The sequence below is a fragment of the Desmodus rotundus genome, chromosome 5 (genome assembly GCF_022682495.2).
Source record: "Desmodus rotundus isolate HL8 chromosome 5, HLdesRot8A.1, whole genome shotgun sequence".
Classification (NCBI taxonomy): Eukaryota; Metazoa; Chordata; class Mammalia; order Chiroptera; family Phyllostomidae; genus Desmodus; species Desmodus rotundus.
In genome coordinates this window covers 164,656,099-164,678,479 of record NC_071391.1, presented here as the reverse complement: position 1 = coordinate 164,678,479, position 22,381 = coordinate 164,656,099, and the positions used below count along the sequence as shown (strand labels likewise).

Genomic DNA, 22,381 nt, shown 5'->3' with positions numbered 1-22,381 from the left:
TAGCCACATCTGGCCTTCCAAATACTCCTCACTAAATAATTCATTGAGGCTTCTTGGCGGCCTCCGAGCTCAACAAACAGCTCACTTGGCTTGACGAATGCTCTCGTCTGGTAAGAATTTCTTCTGCACAAACATCATGTCCCAGGGGTAAGCCTCAGGGACGGAGGGAGAGGGCAGGAGACCAGCAGCCTGGCTTTCCAGAACAGGCTCCAGGCGCTTGCCAGGGATGATACAATCTTCCCATCTGAATGTTGCCACCATCGCACAGACTCAAGATGCTCTCTGTTCCACAGAAAGGGAAAATCAGCTGGGGGCATTTCAGCGGTCTCTGATCACCCTTGTAGTGAACTTACCAGAACTGGCATCTCTGAGTGTTGACCATCTATAAGTTGTGACTTTGGCTCTTACTTGACTCTTTTGGATTGTAACTGATAGAGATGCTTTGGTGTTAAAATGCTTACTCCAGCATTTCTCAAAGTACAGCCTTGGGATGTGTGATTTACCCAGAAGGCTCTCCTGGGTCAAATAGATTTGGGGACTGAGAGGACCTCCAGGGCCCTGCAGCCAGGTTCTGTCTTTAACAGCGTCCACCCCAGCGGTTCCTCGGCGCGGTGGCCCTGTGCTGTGTCCGCGCACCTGATCTGTGGGACGCACCTGGGAAGATAGTGCCCAGGGCCAGAGGTGGACAAGCCCTTCTGCACAGGGTCAGATACGGTCTCTGTCTCACAGTCTGCTTTTGTTTTGCTTTACTTTTTTTTCCCTAACCCTTTAAAAATGTGAAAACTTACCCTTAGCTCATGGTTTGTATAAAAACAGACGAGGGCTGGCTTTGGCTGCAGGCCGCATTTTGCTCATCCCTGCTCTAGAACATTTTTCCTGGAAGACCGGTTGCCAGGGTAAACCTGAGCCCAGTCAGCTTCGGAGAGCACCAAGTTCGAACCACCTTTGACGGTCGTTCGCTTCGTGTCTCCCCTCTGGAAGTCTGTGGAAACCACCAGTTCTGGTAAAAGCATTTCCTCGGCAAGCTGAGGGCAACTGTTAAAGGAGAGTAAGTATGATTCTGAAATCCCAGCCAGCATTTCCCTCACTCCCTGCATGGCCAGCGCTGCTCTACATGCTGTGCCCGTGTTACTGCAGCAACCTGCAGAGCGGAGGCTAGTGCCGGGGGCATCCGCACCCAGCACTCGAGCGGCAGACGGCACGCTCTGCCAGCCGCACGGTCTGCTCTCAAGACAAGGTGGTGACGTAGCTGTAGACTGATTCCACCCAACTGTGCAGGGGAACGCGGGAGACAGGGCAGGGAGCCACACCCCGGGGCCAGCTGCTGCGGCTGGTCCCAAATGCTTCCCAGGGGTCGCGTCCAATCAAGGGCCCCGGAATCAAAAACACCTGGGTTCAAAGCTTCTTTCCATCATAACACTATTTGTGTGATCTTGAACATGTTCATAAATCTCCCTAAACTTCAGTTTCTTGACCTGAAAGGTGCTGCCATCACCGCCTTCGCAGCACTGCCGGAGGGCCCCTGGGGCCGCGCGGGAGAGGTGCGTACCACCTGGACACGGAAGGGAGGCGAGCGCTGCTCTCCCTCCCCTTCGGCAGCCTCTCCGGACAGCTCCCTGCTGCCGAGGACGCGGAGCGGAATGAGACATGGCCTCTGCCTGCCCTGATTTCTGAGGCCGCTGCTTTAAAGAGGACATTTTTTTTTAGTGCTTGTGCAAGGCTGGGCGAGCTCAGGGGCGGCAATGTTAAGTCTAACCAAGGAGCTGAGGAAGGCTTCACAGACACCCTTGACCTAGAACCCTGGGGGGCAAGTAGGATTTGACCAGCTAGAGAATGGAGACGATCCATCTTGGGCAGAGCGAGCTGCAGGAGCGAAGGAGTAGGTGTTGAGAGCGCCCAGCCCCTTCGTGGACCATGAGGCTGGGTGACCAAGGTGGAGGAAGGGCGGGCAGGTACATGCCATAAAATGGCAGTCCCTCCCAGGCTCCAGGGTGACTTTATCTGAGGGAGGATTTTGCAGCGTTCTTCCTGTGCTTCCTCCTGAGCAGACATGGCGGAGGCCTGACCTAGGATGCCACCAAGACCAGTCACATCGCTGTCCACCCTCCCCTCACTCTCTCCCAGCCCATCCCTCCATCTGCCATTGGAATCACTGAACAGAATCCATTCTTCCACAAAGTTCTGCCAAAAAGTACCACCAGTGGGGTCCGAGGTCAGTCCTCCCTTGAGATTGCAACCCTCCCCAACGGATGGGTCACACCTTTCTCGTCTCTGTGCCTGCAATGTGTATGTAGGACACTTGCCTTACACACCTACCGTGCGGAGCCTCTGCACACGTGTTTGTTGAGAATAAATGTAATTACAGAAACTTTTCCAACAGAGTAGTTTGGATTTTCTCATCAAAAACATCTTAGAGCTTTCTTCGGCTGAATTCCACATTTCTAAACTGTATTAAGAACATTTGCCTGGCACTCTGCTGGACTCCTTCATTAAAAAATTATTTTATTTAAAGCTCAAAGCAACCCTATGTTCCTCATTTTACAGGTGAAAAAAAAGACTTCTGATTGGTTAATATGCCCAATGACACACAGCTCTTCCAGGGACGGGTGGACGATGCCCCACAACACTTCAGCGGGCACGCACACTTGAGCGTTTGCTTCCGAGTCCCGAGTCCCCGCTATTCCATCCATAGGCTGGTGTATTTCTATGTCCCCATCACACGCACACACACACACAACTCAACATAGCAAAGTGTCCAATCCAGATGGGTTCTCCACAGGATGAGGAAGCAGAAAGAAAAGCTAGACAATCTCCTGGCGTTTTTCAGTCGTAAACATGGAGGAACAGACCCACTTCTACAAATAAAGCCGAGTGTGGTTCACGTCCTGCTGCTAAAGTCACCCCCCCAAGAGAAACGGCCGCCCCCTGGACCCAGGCCTCCCGCGTCCCTGCTGACCTGCGGCCAGCCCGTCACCGCTAATCCTCTTCACGGAGCTGCACGCCCTCAAACATTTCCCATTGCCAAGCGCCGCACGGAATGAGCTGTGATCTCCCAGGAGTCGAGGGGCCGGGCTGCTCTTTAGGGTCCCAGATTGCCCTGGAGGGGGAGGGGAACAATGAGCGATCCTTGGTTTTGCCTGCTATTTTTGAACCTGAAATTCTTTGTGCCAACTCTTCAAGACCCTCCCCTAGAGAGGCCTGGTCAACACTGAGGAAAGCCCGGGCTTCCTCCGGAGACCAGGCAGCTCTCCGACTGGGGCACACAGGGCACGGGTTATTAATGGCACAGCTCTGCAGTCCCGTCTATCCTAATAAATGCCCCTGTCACGTGGTTACCCCCGAGACAGTCGCCAGGGCTCAGATGAATGAAGTGGGCTCCGGCAAGATTTATGGCCCTGCTCTGGGCGAAGCACCGTTCAGCTGGACGTTAACAGAGTGCGGCGTAAAACCCTTCACAGCACGAACAAACAGCCAACCGGGGCTCCCAGCCAGGCCTGGGCGGGGGTCGCACAGCCCCCCTCAGGAAACGCAGCGGACTTGCACAAGGAGCCGCTCCAGTGCTGGGAAACAGCACTGGCTAACGCCATCACGGTTCGCTTTCCCCTTGTTATTTTTTTTTCTTTTTTGCTTTCCTTGTTTGTTTTTATTTGCTTTTTTCCATTCAAAGGTTCTCATTTTTGAAGAGGCTAGGCAATAAGCAAGCACACAGGACCCTATCTCTACCCCCCCACAGAGCTGGAACAGGGGGTGGAGGGTGTAATTAGGCTCAGGAGACGTGGGGGAGCCCCCCCCCCAGGGGTTAGAGTGTTTGGACAAGGCCAGCGAGCCTGCAGGGAGATGAAGCATCACACCTGGAGGAGGAGCCCCGCGGCTCCAGCCCTGGTGCCGTAAGCCCGGCTCCACCAAGTCTAGCCAACATCTGGGACGGATACCAGGAGACGCGGCGGCCGCCCCGCTGGCTCGCTGCGCCACCTTTGTACTTTGCGTTGCAAATTGAAAAGCAAAACAGACATCAAGGATATATTTATATAACTGTCTTCAAGTTGCATTTTTCTACTCCCATCTGCTGCACATGATAAGTTTCAAGTGTTTTCTAATAAAAATGCGGGCGGGGGGAGGCCGCGTGGAGTGGCGGGCAGGGCTGGCGTGCACGTGCGTGCCCCTGGAGGCGCGCGCCTTGTCTGGTGTGGAGATGATCTTCCGCAGCCTTGGTCTGAAGGAGGAGTTAACACACGCCGCGTCTGGAGGCCTCGCTGCTTCCAGCTGCTCTCTCTGCACCGCACACGTCTCCAAAAATGTGCCTTGAATCCCTTTAAGGACAAAGAGGGTCTCTTTCTTATACCCTCACACTCCCTGCTTGGGTGGGGAATGGTGGAGGGGAAGCACATATTTTCGTTGGAAGTCTTGGGAGAAAAGAGAAATATGGAGACGTGAGAAGTGGGGAGGTGTTGGGGGTGGGGGAGGGGGGAGAAGACCGCATCAGATAGAGAGGCCTCCGGCAGATCCAAGATCTTCAGGGTTGGGGACATTTAGGTGCATCAGATAGAGAGGCCTCCGGCAGATCCAAGATCTTCAGGGTTGGGGACATTTAGGTGCCTCAGATAGAGAGGCCTCCGGCAGATCCAAGATCTTCAGGGTTGGGTACATTTAGGTGCATCTGTGAATTCAGACGTGACTGCTGATTACCCGTGAACAAAGCTGGAAGCCCCATGGGCCAAGTTCGGGGCACCGTTGGACAGTTCACTTAGCAGCCAGGGTTGGACCCGTCTCCTTTTCCTTGCCCGTGAGCGGGGACTGGAGGGAGAGCGGGACAGAGGCGTCCTGTAGTTTTCCTTTCGCACTGGACTCCGCTTACACACGAGAAGGGAGGGATGAAACCAAGGCAACTGCCCTGGCAACCCGGGATTTCTTGAAACAAACACACACACTGAAAAAATGGGTAAAAGTAAGGTGTTCTCCCTGTCTCGACGAGCTGAACTTTTTTCTCGCTCTGTCACTTTAAAGAAGACGCCGAGTAGCATCGGAGGAAAGCAGGATGTCAATTATCGATTGTTTCCAAGTGTGTGTTTCTGCCAGGGACTTTATGTCCAGCGGCAGATGAGGATGAGCATCTGCTGGCCAGGAGAGGCCACGCATCACACCGACGCTGGACAGACAGCCCGCCCGGGACGTGCCGGGCCTGTCCGCAGAGGCAGCAGCTGACTGACCCCCCCCCCCCCACTGCCACCAGCAGAGCCGGGGGGAGAGAGCAGGGCTCTGAGACGAGACAGACGTGGGGGCAGACCCAGGCTCCACCACTGAACTACCAGCAACTTGGACACCGTGCTTAAGCTTTTTCTTTCTCAATGACCTCATGGGGAAAGTGAACCTGATGACAAGCGTCTCATAGGGTGGCTGGAAGACTCCATGGGCCAACACGTGTACAATGTCAAGTGTGCACTGTCAGTGGGACTTCATGAATGCTCTCGGTTCTCACGACCCTCCGTCACCCTGTCACGTGGGCGCCGTGTCTGCTGCCTCGGAGCTCCTGCTCGCCAGCCGCAGCCACGCCGGGCCACCGCGCTCGCCTCCCCACTGCCGTCCCAGCCCTGCGCTCCTTCCATCGAAGCCCCTCGCACACCCATGGCAGAGTGGTGTGACTTGCCAGGTCGAGCTAAATCTCTCTGTCGTCTTGGTCTTGCCAGAATCAAGCCCTCACGTTAGCGGGAAGGAAGGCAGCGACATCGGCCGAGTGCCTATTGCAGAGCCCGTGCTATGGTGAGTGCTTTTATTTGACGAGGCCACATTTGTCTGCCAGTGGCCCTACGGGGCAGGGGGGGCAGCTGGGTCCCCGAGCTCTTTCTCTTGCCGTCCTCCCCGCGCTGCCTGTCTTCCAGTTTGCCTCCTTGTGTAGGAGCCCTTAGCGGGCGTGAAATCTGCTGTTAGGGTCGAAGAGGACAGGTAGAAGTGAGGACAAGAATTTGAGCGGTCAGCGTTAGTCCTCACCGCAGAAGACACCAAGCCACACCAGCGCACCAAGTACCGAAACGGGGGGACTCGCCTGGTCAGGCCACCAGCACTCTGTTGCTAAAATAACGCACAAACCAAAAACACATGGCTGCGTTTCTCTGAGAGAGAGTAGCTCTCCACTTCCATGCTCCCCACCGCAGATGGAAAGGAAACCCCAGAGTCAAAACGCGGGCCTCGGGTCCCTTTCCCTCCAAGGGAAAAGCCCACAGAATAAAGAAGTCTGTGGCTTTGCTGGTCCTGGGCAGCCCTGTGTCGCTCGGCGGCCCAGCCCCCACACACAGCTGGGGAGACAGGACTCCTCTCGGGCCTGCCACGGGGACTCCATGGAGAACCCCGCAGAAGACCTGTGTCCGTGTCCCTCAGGTTCCCTCCTCTAAAGAGCTGACTGGTGAACTGTCCCTGCCCAGTGCCAGGCTCCACACTGACACCGCCTGACCGTGTACACGGTGCCTCAGTTTCCCCTCCACGAGACAAGGATGACAGTAGCGTCGGCTTCATGGACTTTTCATGAGGATTAGAGATGGAAAACCATGTGAGGCACTTAGGGGTAACATGGGAGCCCACGTTACAGGGGTCCCCTCAGCCCTCCCGGGGCTCGAGGAGGACTGTGAACCCAGGGGCTTACTCTGACCCCACGGCCAGTGTGGCAAACGCAGGACAAACACGGACAGAAGCCCTACTCCCAGCGGTGATGATGTTTAATCATTCCGTATGTTATTTTAAAAGTGACTTTTGTTTTATGAGAACAAAAATTATGAATGTTGAACAAATCAATGAGACCAGCAAGCCCTATGACTGAAATCTGGGGAGCCCCAGGTGTGTGTGTTTATAAGAAGCATGTACAAGGGGGAGGGTGGAGGTGGGGGAGGGAGGTGGGTTTGGCTGGGGTGGGGTGGAGGGGTGGGGAGAAGATGCAAACAACTGTAATTGAACAATAAAAAAATTATATCTGTATCTTTGGACTTTTAATTTTTCCTGATTTACTTCCTTAGAATAAATTTATAGAAAAAAAAGAAAGAAAGAAGCGTGTGCATTTAACACATTCGTATTTGCACGCAGACAGAAGGTTGCCAGGTTTCCAGCCCCGGGTCCTGGCATGGTTTCTGTTATCTTTTTAGTTGGGGGAACAGTCACAATTACATCAAACTTTACAACTTAAAAAAAGATCTCTTTCCCCAAGGTTGAGCAAACATACTACTATTGGGCCGTGAACGCTGGTTGGTTCTCACTGACGAAATGTCCAGTTCTGTTCAACTTCCCAAAGAATGCTGTGGAGGGCTTGGGCTAACCCAAGCCCTGGCTGCCCAAAGCGGCCAGGAGGGAGCGTAGGCGCTTTCGGCTCCAGGGAACGGCGGCCGTGTCTCCAGTCCTTCTGAGATGGTCATGGAAAATCACCACGCAGATGTCAACAGTGGATCGTCCTTCTGTTGCCCAGCGCCTGGGAAGCTACGGGACAAAACCAGGACGGGAAGGAGGAAACCAGCAGGCTCCTGCGGCCAGTGAGGAGGGAAGGCGGTTCTGTCGGAGTGTTTGAGTCGAGGCAGCAGCAGAGACAGGACTGCAGAAGGCCGTGTCTGAGAATGAGCGTCAGAACGGGACATCGCACCGTAACTGGCCAAGTGGCTGACGAGCGCAGGGTCCAGAAGGGCCGGGACGCGCCCAGCCCTAGCTCTGCCGTGCACTGGCTGTGGGACAGAGTGACAGAGACTTTCTGCCCCCATCACTGCACCGGCAAAGCAGGAATAAAAAACCCTTTTACAGTGTCGCTGTGAGGCTCAAGGAGTCTATGCCGGGCTTGACACGTGTTAATACATTTTTGCAAGTAAAACACAAGGACTGGAAGGAGTTGTGGCCGACACCCGCCATGCGAAGGTGGAAACGCTGACTGTAACAGCTTATGAGAAGATCCCCAACACCCAAGGTTAACCCTAAACCGGCCTGCTGACTTCAGGGTCAAGCTGGGGGGCCGCCCCTCTTGGGTGTTCCTCGGCCCCGGGGACCCGGCCTGTGGCTGGCTGGGAGTCTTGCCAGGACAAGTCAATGCCGCTTTGCTGCAATGCCTCTGGGTCCCCTCGGACCCTAAAATATTCGGTCCAGGGAAAAGACACTCCCAGACCTGTTCTCTCGGTTCACGGGCAAGTCATCGGGGCCTGGCCCCAAGGCCGCTCTGGCCCCTCCCCAGAGGCGTGAGAGCGGGACCCTATAGGGTCTCTCCTCAGGGACACCTTCGCATTCCCACGAAGTGGCCCGGGACTCCTTCCTGGGCTCCCAGAAGACAAGAAGGCGAGCAGCCACCCATCTGGCTCAGAAGTCATGGAGGCCCCGCCCCTGAGCCCACCCGACACCTTTTCTCAAAAGGAGAAGCAGCAGCAGCAGGTCCCAGCGTGTCAGGATGGGACAGAGGAGCTCCCAGGTCTGCGGAGTGAGGCCCAGTCCCAGCAGGCCGCCCTTGGCGAGAGCTCATCTGCGCACCCCGCGCCGGCGGCCGAGCCCTCAGCCACGTGTTCAAACATCGTGTGCCTTCCCCCCCCCCCCCCCGACATTACACCCCCAAGGCCCAGCCTGCCCAGCTCTGCGAGGGGGGCTACTGGGGAGTGAGGGCCAGGGCTGCTCCCGGAGCCAGACCAACAGAGAGAGCAAGCAGACGCCACCACGTCCCACAGTCTCTTTTTCAAACTCTGCCCAGAGGCGGGTACCCCTCTTATTTCGGAGCCATTTCCCCCAATCCACGGCGTTAACACCTCCATCCACCTGAGAAGTACTTGCTGAGGTCTGTCTACACACTGATCACTAGCGTGCTCAACTCAGAATGTGGGTGTAAGCGACAAAGTGGTCACCAACCACTTCGGGCGGAGGAGCCATAGGAAAATAGTTATTTCTGAGACAGTGTGAGCTGGGAAAGCAGAGCCGCCACAGGCCAGGGGAAAGGCAGTCCCAGATCCATCCGGGTGAGGGCGTCAGGAAAGCCAGGCTGGCACTGTCCCCAGGTGGGAGACAGTGCGTGAATAGGAAAGGTGTTTCCTACAGGATTCCAGCCAGGGTGATTGCCGATGTTATGTGAACCCAACCGATGCCTTCGAGGGTATTTCAATGATTTTCTCGTTGCTGAGTTATTATTCATCCTTCAAATGGGCTTCGGTCTTTGAAGACAAAGAGCAGAAGGCGAGGAGGCAGGACAGCAGAAGCAGGGAAGGGGAGGAGGAGACTAACCCATGACTCGGTTCGCTGCCCTGCACAGAGGGGTCAGAGGGCACGGAAATGTGGGAGGGGCGTTGTTGAAGTACAAGTGAGATAAACAGAGAGGAAAAATAACTTTAAGAATCTAACCAGGTAGTTTCTCTGGGTCAATAAATGGCCAAGATGAGAGGGAGGGGTTTGGGGAGGGAGGGAGGGAGAGAGAGATGAGACTCACAAGAACATCTCCTTCCAATATGTGTCTTCTTATCCCATTTTGCAGCCACATAGGTTCTAGATGGTATTTTTTTCCAAAGCCAACAGAGTGGTAAGGCGCCTAAAACAAAGCCGTGAGATAAGGGGGAGACCTGATGCATTTAGGGTGGAGAAGACGATGCCAGGGAGACGTGATGGCTGACCGCTACCCTCTGCCAAAGGAGCTCCCGGCAAACCTGTCACCGAACAGCGAAACCAGATCTTGGGAGCAAAAGCCTCATGGGGGAGTCAGCTTTATGCCACCGAAGGGCATCAAAACGCGGTTGGCGTCATCCGCCCCGGAAGGCAGTTTTACGTCGTGGAAAGCTGGCCTGCCGCTCGAAGATCACTTTTAATACTTAACCCTATAATTCTTAGGTAGCCATTTACCCAGAAACTTTACAGGCTCAATTTTCACCAGTCCAGTGTCCAGAGGACAGACTCTGTGTACCTGTGAAGGGGAGTCTCAGGGAGCTGCAGACCCCCCGGGATGGAGTTCGCACCGCCCTCAGGCACCCCATAATGACGGGGGCGTCTGCGCCCGCCTCATTAAAATCCCGTGAACATTTGGAAATCCCTAAAACGTGTTGGCTGGGTTGAGGGTCTGTCTTCCCTCCACCTCCAGGTTTCTACCGACCCACAGCTCCAACAGAAATGTCACCCCAGCTGCCCACCTCTCTCTCCAGCAACGAACGTCTCCAGCCTCGGTCAAAATGTCACCCACACTGCACGGAGGACGAAGCGCTCACTTGGGAAGAACAATCGTGCGCCGCAGGAATAAAGCAATGCCATTCCTATGAAATCCATAAACTCAAAGCAGGGACACAGAGCTAGTGGTCGCCAATAACTTTAACTTCATTTATCTATATTTGGCAAACACTGTGCTGCAGCTGGAGATGAAATGCTGAGCTAAATAACCGCGGAGACGTGCGCTCCGAAACAGCAATTACTGAGCCTCGTGTAAGATTTCACTTTTATTTATCACACTGAAGGCAGCGTTCTGACCGGAGCGCCGTGCAGACGGCATTGTCTCTTCCAGCGGCAGCTGCTCCTGAGGCCGCCACCACCGCCGCCTCGTCCACGAAGGTGCGTTGAGGTCTCTCTGTGGCCACCTTAACTCAGCCAAGGAGGCAGCCTGCCCCCCGACGCACCTCACTTTTGTCCATAATTGGAAGAAACTATTCTCACTTGCAAGTCAAACGTGGCTTATCACATACTGCGCACAGCTCCGAGGGTGCCTCTTCTTTATCAGTGCAGATATTGATAATTATAATTGGCAGGCTGAGGACAAGGGCTATAAATACCTCATCAGCTGCCACAGAGACGTGGGGGGCGGGGGGCATGGCAACTTACTCCTCCGATAGGGGCTGTGGGAGGAAGATGCTCACAACCACGGCCTACCAGCCAACATCTGTTTCTTATAGCGGGCTGGGATTTTCGTGGAATCGTAGAAATTAGAGATAAAAAGACCTATTGGGTCACACAGGGCAGCTCTCAGCCGGGGCAGACTCGCTCTCCACGAGAGAGACGGCCCCTGTTCTCGTAAAAAAGCCCCGATGTTCACAAACGGCCCCCCGGCAGCGGGCGGCTTTAAGTGGACTCCAGAGGTAAAGGAGTTGAAAATTATTAAAAACTTAACTCTGTGTAACAATAGCCTTTTATATGTTTATAAAACATGGCAAGATGGAATGTTAGCGATTTATAGAGCCTCAGACGAATTCCATCAGGAATGTTCAAACTCGATTCAGAGGAAACTTGGATTTTTTTTTTTTAAAAAAAGAGGAATAAAGGGCTGGCCAGGAAGTTATCAAAGTTACAGTTTAATCTTGTTCTAAAAGTATTTCCAAAAGTAGAACTCCTCGGGATTAAACATACTGTGTGTGTGTGTGTGTATGTGTGTGAACGTCATTTGATTTTCTCATGGAATGACAACCAAGCTCAACTTTGACGGCTAAATAAATTAATTTCTATTTTTGAAGCAAATTTCCTGTCTGCTGTGCCTAACACTGCCTTTGCTCTCTGAGACTCGTCTCGCCAGCTCCCCACTTATCTGCCTTGGATTATCAACACCGCCAGGAGACACGCATCCTTGTGCTGACTCCATTTCCAATTCAGATGCGTGCGCCTTTCTTTGGTGGAAACGTCTCCTTCAGAAATGCTCCCGTGTTTGGCCTACAGCCCGTGCTCCCTCATCAGTAGGCGGCGATACAGCGGCCCCTTTGAGTGGGCACTGCCTTGGAAGGGCCCCACTCTTAGAGGAGGTGCTTGGGTGATCTCTTCGATGGTTTGGATTGGTTCTGTGACTGACTCTGTGAGATTTCGTATGAGAACTTCCTCCTAAGAAACCACGTGGCCCTCCAAGGACCACTCTAGGCAGTGGGGCACGATCGCCACTTCTCCCCCCACAGAAACCGCCGCAGGCTCTGCTGTGAGTGGGCTGGCCCTCTGGGGTGGCCCAGCAGCCTGCCCTCCCTGCAGACCACCGAGAAGCTCTGTCGGCTGCTTCTCAGAAACTCTGTGCTAGGTGCCACCATGTTCAACTTCCAAAGGGATTTCCCAGCCCAAATCAACGTGGCCCCAGTGTGTGTCCCAGCAGGAGGTCACTGTAGCCCAAAGCAGAGCCCGTTGGCCTCTGAGGTGGCATTACGCAGGAGCACTGTCCTGCTCCCTTCTCTCCCTGCAGAGAAGGCCGTCCACCCTGGAGAGTCCTGGGGCATGACCTCACAACACGCTCCCGCTCGTTGCCAGCGTCCTTGGCTTGCACGTAGTGTTTCCGGGCTCTTTCCTGGTGTTTCCTCGTCCTTGATGTTCAGGATGGAAACCTCAATGTACACGTGTTCTAATAGCAAACTATTGCAAAGATGCCCAACGGCTCTGACCTAAACGCAGAGCCAGCAGAACCGAGCCCTGGCCGAGCACTGGGGCCTGAAATTGGGCCCGTGCGCCAACTGCCTTCCATGGTTACCCACTCTCCACCTTGCCCTGTTTCTTGTGTTTACGCTCTTTTGCTAATTAACTTTGAGTTTCCCCAAGGCAAGAGCCATGGCTGACTGATCGCATCGCGTCCCTGCAATGCCCACGGCCGGCCCACTCTGGAAAGCGCCCACCACACAGTTGAGGGTGGTTCTGCCCCGATCTGGCCATGCCCATCATTGACCTTTTGGGTTCTGAGCGACCTCGACCAAGCAGCCAGCTGCTCACCACCAAGGGGCCGCTGGAGGCCAACTCCCCCCGCCACCACCCCCGGGGAACTGAGCCAACAACCCCCATCTCATCAGCACCCCTGCCTAAATGACAGGGAAGACCAGCTACCGCCAAAGGAACAGGCCTGAGGACGTTCCGCTCCCCTGGAGCACTGTGCCCCTCACACTGTGCAGACTCGAAGGAGCGGGGTGGCCTTTACATGGTGAGCTGTGCTGCTTGGCCGTTTGGGGATGGTCACTTAACACTGCAAGGCCCCAGTATCTTCGTTTCCATAATGAGATGGGTGAAGAGCTGATATCCCCGGGTCCTGTCAGGTCTGAAACTCTGATTATGTTCCTGACACTAAACCATCACTAGACATTGATTGATGGGCTCGGATGAGCTGAAAAGCGAAGTACACAGTTTAGCTCATTTCTGGGAACATATTTACACAAGGCGCCACGCTGGGTGGGTGCTGCAGGGCCTCTGTGAGAATGGCAATGCTTTGTCTCCCAGAACTGGGGCTCCTTCTCTGCACGGCACCACCAAGTTCTCTTAAAGTTCAGCAAAAGCCACGGGCTGGGGGAAAGCGGTTCTGGTGCGAGCATGACCCTGCTTTCTCACCACGACATGAACCATGTGTGTTTGCCAATGAGCCTGTCACGTGGGAGCTTTGCTGGCATTGGGCAGGTCTCACTTCTGTCATCTAGGACAGACACCTTCTGCAGGACACCACCCTTCCCTCTGCTTCCCCTGTGCCTGGCAGGGCCGCATGCAGGCTCTGCCCTCCCTCCGGGAAGCTGTCCTCCTTGGCTTCTCCGGGAACCACTACTGACCCACGGAATGTCCACTGGCCCCCTGGCCTCCTGGTAGCTCCAGTCGGTCCTTCTCAGCTCTGTGCCCCCATCACCCTGGCACCGACTTCTATGCCAGGACATGTCCCCTCCCTGGGGACATGCGTGATGGGTCTCTCGTTCTCCATCTGTACCTGCTTCGTGCTGCCCAGGGCCGATGCTCACACTTGTCCCGAGTCTCCAAAATAGTGTGAAGTCGCAGTGACAGTTCAAGCACTGACTGTGGATTCAAAGGAGCTGAGTTAGAGTCCTCCCTCTGTTGCTTAGTAACTGAATAGTCTTGGACAAGGTATTTAGCCATTATTTTGAAGGGCAGTTAATGCTTTATTGAGAATATTTCCTCACTAAACATCTCTCAATAGAAAAACAATGCCAAACCAGAGCAATGTCCTCACTAGGACCTCCGTACACCGCGTGGGCTGCGGGTCAGAACGATTCGAAGGTTTGCTCTGGCTGAGAACCCGTCTCCTTGGGCTCCCCTTGCTCTTGCCACTGCTGACCCGGGTGGCTGACCTAGTCCCAGGCCCCCAGCCCAGAAGAAGCCCTCACATCCCCTGTCCATGCAGTGTCCTTTCACCTGGACTGGTTCATTCTTGCAACAGAGAACTATGACCCCCGCTGGTGCCACCGCTGCCTACAGCTCCACAGGGACCCCGCAGAGCGGACAACGGTGCCCCACCCGCCCCACGTTTGTTCCAGGAAGAAAATATCTCAAGGGCTCTTCCCGGGGCACTAGGGCTGCTCAGCCTCCTGTAGGCGATTAAGTGACTTGGTCTTCTCGGCTCTGACGTCACCGCAAATGTATGAGCACTGGCCAAGGCTTAATGCATTGCAGCCTTCCTACACTCCCAGCTTTTGCTCGGGCTGCAGTTCCCTGCTAACAGAAAACAGGCACGGGCGGGCCAGATGAAAGCAATTTCCCCACGTGGCACCTTCACTTTTTTCTCCAGTCTTTAAGCGCCGGCCTCGCCTCTCGCCCCCGCGGCCGCGGGACCCGGGGAGCATCGCCATGTGCAAGGAGCCCGCAGGAAATGGTGTGCATTCCGCACATTCCTCGCAGGATGAAGGGGCCTCCCTGCTTCTGCCCCACGCTGTGCAGACGCAGGACAGGACATGGGGAGCCGCAGCGAGGGAGGGCGCAGACCGTTAAACATGTCTGCATTGCTGTCACCCTGGACGTCGGACAAATTAACCTCGAGCGCCGACTGCATGTCAGGAAATGTGCTCCGTGCTGGATTTACGGCTGCGAACAGGGCAGCCCTGCACCGCCCCGACGGGCCTAGAGCTGGGGACAGAGATGATCACTGGCGTTGCCGCTGGGCTCCAAGTGCTAAAGACAAGGGCACGGTGGGGCCAGACTCAGTCCAGGGGGCAGGGGTCAATAAAGGCCACCCTAGAAAGTGGGATTCTAGTTGGAATTGGAAGCGTGAACAAGAGTGAGCTTGATGGTGAGGAATCGGAGAGGGTTGGAGGCTGACCCGAGGCGGTGGGAGCTCCCCATGCTGCAGGAACGAGAGAAGGCTGAGGGCCGCCACGCACAGAGCGAGGAAAACACACAGGCACAGCACACGGGGCACAGGGGCCAGAAGACACCGGGCCCTGCAGGCCGTGCTGATGACGTTTACATTTGTCCTGTGAGGCAAGGGAAGCCACCAACGGTCTGAGGAAGAGGGTGAGAACACCGGTTTGTCCTCTGAAAGGTGACTTTGGCCCTGTGGGGAAGGAAATAGTGGGAGGGAAGGGCTGATGAGGTTCAGACAGAAGCCTGCACGCCCATGTGCACCACAGCACTAGTTCACAACAGGCCGAAGGTGGACGGAAGCCAACGCCCATCCACGGGTGGGTGGACAGACCAAATGGGACACGGACACCCCATGAGACGGACTCCGACTCAGACACAAGAAGGAAGGACAGGCGACAGGGGCGGTGACACAGATCCTCGAAATCACCGTTCAAGGTGAAAGAAGCCGACACAAAAGGCCACATATCGCAGAATTCCACCTACGTGAAATATCCAGAACAGGCAAATCCACAGAGACGGGAAGCGGATTTGTCATCGCCAGGGGCCGGGGAAGGAGGAACGGGGCGTGACTCCCTGATAGGTGTGCGTTGTCCACTCGGGGTGAGGACCAGTCGGGGCGCTGCAATGGCAGCGAGTGTGGGCCACTGTGGACACGCATGACACCACTGACATCTGCCCACTCCCCGAGGCGCACCACCTGCGCCGGCAACGGGGTCGCGGGTGGTCCGTCCTCGCGCTCCCCTGCCCCCTCCGCCCCCACACTTGGACGTTCAGGTTGGCCAAGGCGCCAGTGTCCTGCAATAATAACCTCTTACTGAATGCAGCGCCACCTACTGAGCATGCTCACCTCTGTTACTGCACCGCTTCTCCGCAGCAGTCCTGGAAGTAGGTATCACCGGCTCCACCTTACAGATGAGTAAATTGGGTTCAGGAAGGTTAATTAACTCGCTTCCAACCCTGCTGTGAACAAATATCACACCAGAATTGGGGTGCAAGTCTCTGGCCTGCAAGCACGGTGTCCTTTCTGCAATAGCGTTGGTTCCAGCCTAGAATAGAGACCGCTGCGTCTCTGCCCCATTTCCACCCCCAAAACCTGAAAACTCTGTCTCCTGTCAGTCAGAGGGACAGAGTGGCCACGTCACTCACAAAAAGCTGCCGCTTTGGCTGACAAATCACTCAGCATTTGACCCTACATTCCACTGGGCACTTAATTGGAAAACATCACAGATATTTCCCAATTATTTCCTTTGTAAGTTCCCCAAGCTAGAAGCAAATCTCCACGAGTTCATTATTAGAGATTGTGTGTATGTGTGTGTGTGTGTGTGTGTGTTCTGGTCCCTTGAATCCCCCAAATATCTGTCCTATGGCTAAACACCTCACACACTATGACAATTGCCTGTTCAAGTAAAAGTAAAATAATTGTGCATTCACTTAAATTTCACAAATGACACTTGTATACGTCACACTTTGGAGAGCACCAAATGCCCTGAACTCCAACATGAACGAGGGTGAGCCAGGCACCAACCTCAGGAAATGTCTGGTTCACCCAGGAAAACACTCACCTCCACCCCGAAGACACTCAGGTCACGGCAGAGGAGCATGTGGAGGCCGGTGCTGCTGCCCAGAGACGAGCCCGGGAAGGGCTGTGTGTGGGAAGGGCTATGGTGGCCGATGTCTTCATGGCCATTGCAGCTAAAGACAAGGCGAGTCCCACTGGGGAGGGGCAGGCACAGGCGGGAAATGAGCCTGGTGAAGTCAGTGGGGGTCAATGGCGAAGGTGAAGGCCAGGGAATAAGGTGCTGTCCCAAGGGCAACAGACGGACAGAAGAGGCCCTGGAGGCTCAGCAGTGGGGGCACGGCCAAGGTTGCCTTTTAGAATTCTCTTCCCAATAAAGCCAACCAAACCAATGACCAAGCGTTAAATAAGCAAGTAGTGAGGATGTTCTGGCTGCAGCCCAGACTCACGTGATTCTTCCAGGGCCCGGGCGTCCTTGGGCACCCACCAGAGGACAGGGACAGAGCTTTGCCCAGGCCTGCGTCCCACAGGTGGCTCACTGAGGGCCTGTGAGACAAATGAAAGTTTCTTCTTTCTATTCTTCCCACTAGCGGGGGTGTCACACTCATTGTCACCAGGGCCACAGCAGCCTCACGGTTGCCTTCAAAGGGCCACATGTAATTTCAGGACTGTACACATGTAACTGCTCCTTAACAGTTAAGCAAGAGCTCAGCCCTGCCCCTGGATAAAACAAGGTGGAGGGCCGGGTTCCGCCCTTGGGCCTTGTGTTGGTCACCTGTGCACTCGAGGGTCAGGACCTAAAATTAAACAAATGAGACCATTCCTGTTAAAGTCTGTTATAAACTGGGGAACACTGTACAAAAGCGAGGATTCCTTATTGGAGAACTAATTCCCTTCTCCACAGAAAAAGCATCGGACTCACCCTCAGGAAAGCTGGCCCTGCCTTCAGGAATACGAGTTTCTGTGGGACTCTGATTCAAAAGACCTGGCAGGCAGAGAGGAGGATAATCACTGGGGGGAGAGTCTGAAAGTCTGGTTTCCCAGAAAACATCCCCAGATCATTTTAATGGGAACTGATGATTTACAGCAGTATTTCTTCAGCTTGAGTTCGCACCAGAATCTCCCTGGGCCCCACCCTCCAAGTTCCTGACTCAGGAGGCCTGAGCGGGGCCGCCTGGCAAAGGCCACACAGTGAGCGACTTAAACAACAGAAATTAGTTGTCTGGGTTCCAGAGGCCAGACACCCGAGGTCAAGGTGCCGGCAGAGTTGGTACCTTCCGACACTGTGGGGGAGAAGCAGTCCGGAGCCCCCCTCCAGGCTGCTGGGGGCTCGCTGGCAACCTCGTCCTTCTTGGGTTTGGGGAAGCATCACCCTAATTCCCACCTGCAACTCAGACGCTCCCCTGTGCCTATGTCCCGGTCTCCGCTTTATAAGGACGCCAGCCACGTTGGATTAGGGGCCCAGCCTACTCCACTGTGGCCTCATCTTAATCAGTTACATCTGTAACGACCCTTTTTCTAAATAAGGTCGCATTCTGAGGTACTGGGGGGTTGGGACCCCGACATTTGAATTTTGGAGGGACACAACCCAAAACAACACCCTCAGCCTGCACATCCTCGCTGCCCCCACATCCGAACGAGGCCAGCCTGCTGCGCTCACGAATGATCCCCAGCACGTAGCTCTCTCTCTTCTCGCCCTATTCAGCTCCCTCGAAATCCGTATTTCTCTGCCCCCGTGTCTTCCCTCCAGGATCCCGGCAGGTTCTCTGCACAGAAAGCCATGGGCCTGTGCAGCAGAACTTCTCGGAGCAGCAGCCTGGTCAGTGCCCGTCGGGCCAAGGTGGCAATCACTGGCTCGTCCATGCATTGTCCCACCAAGCCCTTCTCCATCCCAGGACCCCAACGACCCCCAAAGAGCCACTGCCTCCGGGCGCACCCGCAGAGCGGGAGAGCTGCAGATTCCGTGGTTAACATTCCTGACTTGGGCGGCACCAGCAGCAACGGAACTGCAGACACCCTGGCACAGAAGGATGTCTGCACCCTTCATTCATTAGCTCCTCTTGTGCCGGGCCATCGCAGTGAACCACGTTGTTTTCCTGCCGACAGAAAACTAAACAGGAGAATACAGAAGAAAGAGAAGGCAGTCATACATACAGCACTGTGTTGCCATATGAGATGCTGCAGTTTTGCTTCGAGGGTGAGATCATTCTAGACGGAACGCGATGTTGGCCCAGCTCTGGCCCCGTCACGAATGGTGAGATGTAAAGTGAGAAATCTGAATTTCGGTGGCACAGTTGCACACACAGAATCAGAGCTGAGGCTCCAAACTAGCCGCATCCCAGGGTTTGTGCTGCGGAGGCAACTGCTCACTGGCTTACCATGTGGTCAGTGTTGGCACCGGCTCTGCAGCTGCGGCGCTGGACCGTCCCCACGCAGCTCCCGAGGCCGGTGCGGCGTCGTCCGTGAGCTTGTGGGAGCCTTTCGGGGGTAAACCGATGAGGAGTGTGTGCATGTGTCCAATCCGGGGACTTTCAGCTTAGGTTTCCATTCCTCATGATGACAACGTCTTGTTTGTTTATAAGCTGGAGACGCTTCACTGTTGTTTGCTGGGTTTCCGCATTTTCTCTTTTTCACTTCACCATGGATCCCGGAGCTATGCTGACATCAGACTGTGTGTCTGGGCAAATGATAATGTCATTAATCATAACAAAGAAAACGCAAAAAAAAAAAAAAAGGTGGGATTTTTTTGGTTTTGTTTTGATATTTTTGGTTTTGTTTTGATTTTTTTTTTTTTGCATTCCAGCATTTATTTGTAAAACGAGTCTGATTTTGTAATTTCTGGTTTAGGAGAAGGGAAATGGTGAGATTTCAAAGCCGGAGTGTGAGCATCCTAGGCTGGCAGCTGCTTCCTGGGCCCACGGCACTGAGTACCGAGGAGAAGCGCCCCTGCATGGATCGGTGTCTGCCCCACCTCCTCCTCCTCAAAACCGGCCCCTCTCAGTGGATCACGTGCATAGCAAAGGCTGGCTTGGGGTCTCTTCATTCCCTGCCTCAACTTAGCCTGCCCTCTCTCTCTTCCCAGCTCTCTCGTTATCACCCTCCACCCGCCCTTCAATGCGCTGCCCCCTCTCCCAGCACCGGACTTTCCCGCCTCATGCCCCGCCCTCTCCCCCCAAGCAGCAATGCTTTTACATTCATCTTTTGAGGACCGAACGCAGGTGACCGGGTTTGGCTCTCAAGATAGCTATTTTGAGGAAAATGGGTGTAGAGTTATTATTACCTAAATAACGTTGACTCATTAGACCAGGTTTTTCGAAACGCGGTGAGACTTTGATTTTTTACAAATCACTTATATATGCGCTACTCCCAAACGCCATGCGCAGCAATCGGATGCTGGCGTGACGCCCGCGGGGTAACGTCAACGCGCTCCTTTCAAACCACGGGGCCGATGCACATCATTATTCAGCACAGGCAACAGTGGCCAACTCTCCCTTGTCCGGTGGCACAGGATCCCGTGTAAATGTTTCCGTTTCCAGATCCTCATTCCGGGCTTTTTCTACATCTGCTCTCTGTAGACGGAGGGACTCAGTTAAGTTTAATTTTATTCAAAGTTAAAATTTAAGGTACGGTTCAGTCTACCGTGAAGGTCGTGTACGAAGCATAATCTGTAATCCATCCTAAGGTGCATCATTACCCGGGGTTGTCATTTCATAAGCTAGTTCTTTGGTGGAATTCACACTCGGGGGAAGGAAATGAGCTTTGAGGTGCGGGACGAGACATTGGGCGCGGGGTGTCCCCAGCCCCCCACTTGACCTGGCAGCCTTTGAGTGGAGGACGTCACTACGAAGTGATTCCGGACCTAGTGTGATCTGGGTGTGGTGCCAGCGCCCAGGGTCTTCTGGGCGTTTCCACCTGTGCACCTTTCCGTGTGTTCACTGATGGGCACAGAAGGGAGTGGGCGGGTGGGGAAAAGTGGGCGGCGGTCCTGGCTGCCTAAGGGCCTCTCCTGGGCTTCCCCTGCTCACCCAGCAGCCCCACGGGCAGCCTCCCTCCGCCCTGTGGCCGCCCTGGGCTGACAGGGGGCTGGGCGGTCACCCAGCCCAGTGTGGCATTTGCATTCCCCTCCCCCATCCTTCTCTGCCCGGGTAATGAACAACTCAAGGATACTTACTGAGTTCTTTTTTTTTTAATAAAAACATACTTGGAGATTCCGGGACACTAAATGTTGCATAACCCTCTAATCTCCCCAGCTTCTCCGGGAAGACCTCTTTACCTAACTCTTCATGCCTCTTCCTCTCCCCCAGCCAGTGCCACCCCCCACCCCCTGCCACACACATTCCTGTCAAGGATTTTACCTTTTTTTTTTCCTGAAAAACTAATGTAAATAGTTTTCAAATAAATGGAATTCTTCCAGGCTGACCGTTTCTCGTCCTTACTTCCGAGTGTGGGGGCGGAGGCCTCACAAAGCCACACAGCAGCCGTGGGCAGGGGCAGTGCTTGCCCTTCCCACCCTTTGCCCCTGGGCAGGCCCTGCCGGAGCCCCGTGGGGGCGCCCCAAGCTCACACCGCCGCTTTCCCGGCCTCGGGCTTTCCTTCTCGCTGGCCGGCACTCCGGGTGCACAAGCAGTTACGTGTAAGAATAGAGCGGAATTCCTGCCCGGGTCTGACATAGTAAAGTCCTGGCAGAGATGCACTCCCGGGACGGCCTTTTACAGCGTGTCTGCAAACAGCACCCAGACTAAATGCGTCTGCGGAGCCTGGCTGGGGGCGGCCCAGGTCAGGAGGACCGCAGCCCGGGCCGCACACACGTCGGGAGGTCTAGACAGCGGCCCTTCTAATTCTGGAGGCGCAGGCAGCGCGCGCCCCCGCACGTGGCGCCGCGGTCGACCTTCTATTGTGGACGCATTAGGTAAGGGCGATCTATTTATGAGTTCAAAACGGCTTAGTCATTCCGTAAAGTCGGAGTTAAAAAGCCACGCGAGAACTATGTGCGTCGTTTCGCCTTTTAAGTTATGAGGGTTGGTAGCATGTGTAGGGGTGAGATAGGTTTTCACAGAGCGAGAGGAGACGCTCTGCACTTAAGTAGCAAACGACCACACGGCTGTTGTTCAGTCTGCACAGACAGGCGTGATGCGATCGCATCCCCCCCTGCACGCGGCCTCTCTGTGCTCCGGCCTCCTGCTCGTGATCCCCCTGCGTGTTCTCAGAATTCAGGAACTTTCTACCTTGCCCTGGCGTTCGCTTCCCGTTGCATTGTGGGTGCGATTTAAAAACGGGTCAGGAGGAAACAGGCTTTTCTTCCCACAGGCGTGCTCACCGTGACAGCCCACGTGTTAACTCTTTCTAGTTTTGGACGACAGTAGGTGAAGACGGTACTTAGTGCTGGCCAGGTTCTGCGGGGTTTTTTTGAATTGATCTAGCAAATATCTTCCTATGGTTGCACGATGATTCTGCAGGTAGAAAGAGGAGAGGCCTACGATGCAGCACCAGACAGGAATTTTTGCAAACACAAACACATTGTGAGTATAGAATGGAATGTCATCCCGCCCATAAAATGAGGGTTAGAAAAGGAGGCATTGTCAGGATTCAGGATGGCGAGGAAAGCACCCCGAGGACCCACGAATGGAGATGGTGGTGTGGCAAGATGGTTTACTAGTGGGGAAGGCTGTCCCCGTGTCCCTTCTCTGTCCTTTCCGCCGTGGGAAATCAGGGCCAGAAGCAGAGTCAATGCCCAGAGAGCCTTAGTCCCACACGGTCACAAGCTCCAGGGTGAGAAAAAACATGTGAGTGTGCAGAGTGAGTGGGTAACTGGGTGGGTGGGTGGGAGAGAGAGAGAGAAAGAGAGAATGCCTCTTTATTCCCCTGGGA

General features: G+C 54.7%; 2 long non-coding RNA genes across 2 annotated transcripts; both read right to left on the bottom strand.

The window, feature by feature from the left end:
- Positions 1 to 14,647: 14,647 nt before the first annotated feature.
- Positions 14,648 to 17,579, bottom strand: LOC128781091 (uncharacterized). The gene is made up of 3 exons (XR_008426989.2): positions 16,560 to 17,579; positions 15,481 to 15,902; positions 14,648 to 15,187 (listed from the first exon to the last, which is right to left on the bottom strand). It is a non-coding gene; the product is annotated as an uncharacterized lncRNA (long non-coding RNA).
- Positions 17,580 to 18,506: 927 nt separating this feature from the next.
- LOC128781092 (uncharacterized) lies at positions 18,507 to 22,171 on the bottom strand. The gene is made up of 3 exons (XR_008426990.2): positions 21,831 to 22,171; positions 19,794 to 20,082; positions 18,507 to 19,190 (listed from the first exon to the last, which is right to left on the bottom strand). It is a non-coding gene; the product is annotated as an uncharacterized lncRNA (long non-coding RNA).
- Positions 22,172 to 22,381: the final 210 nt, after the last annotated feature.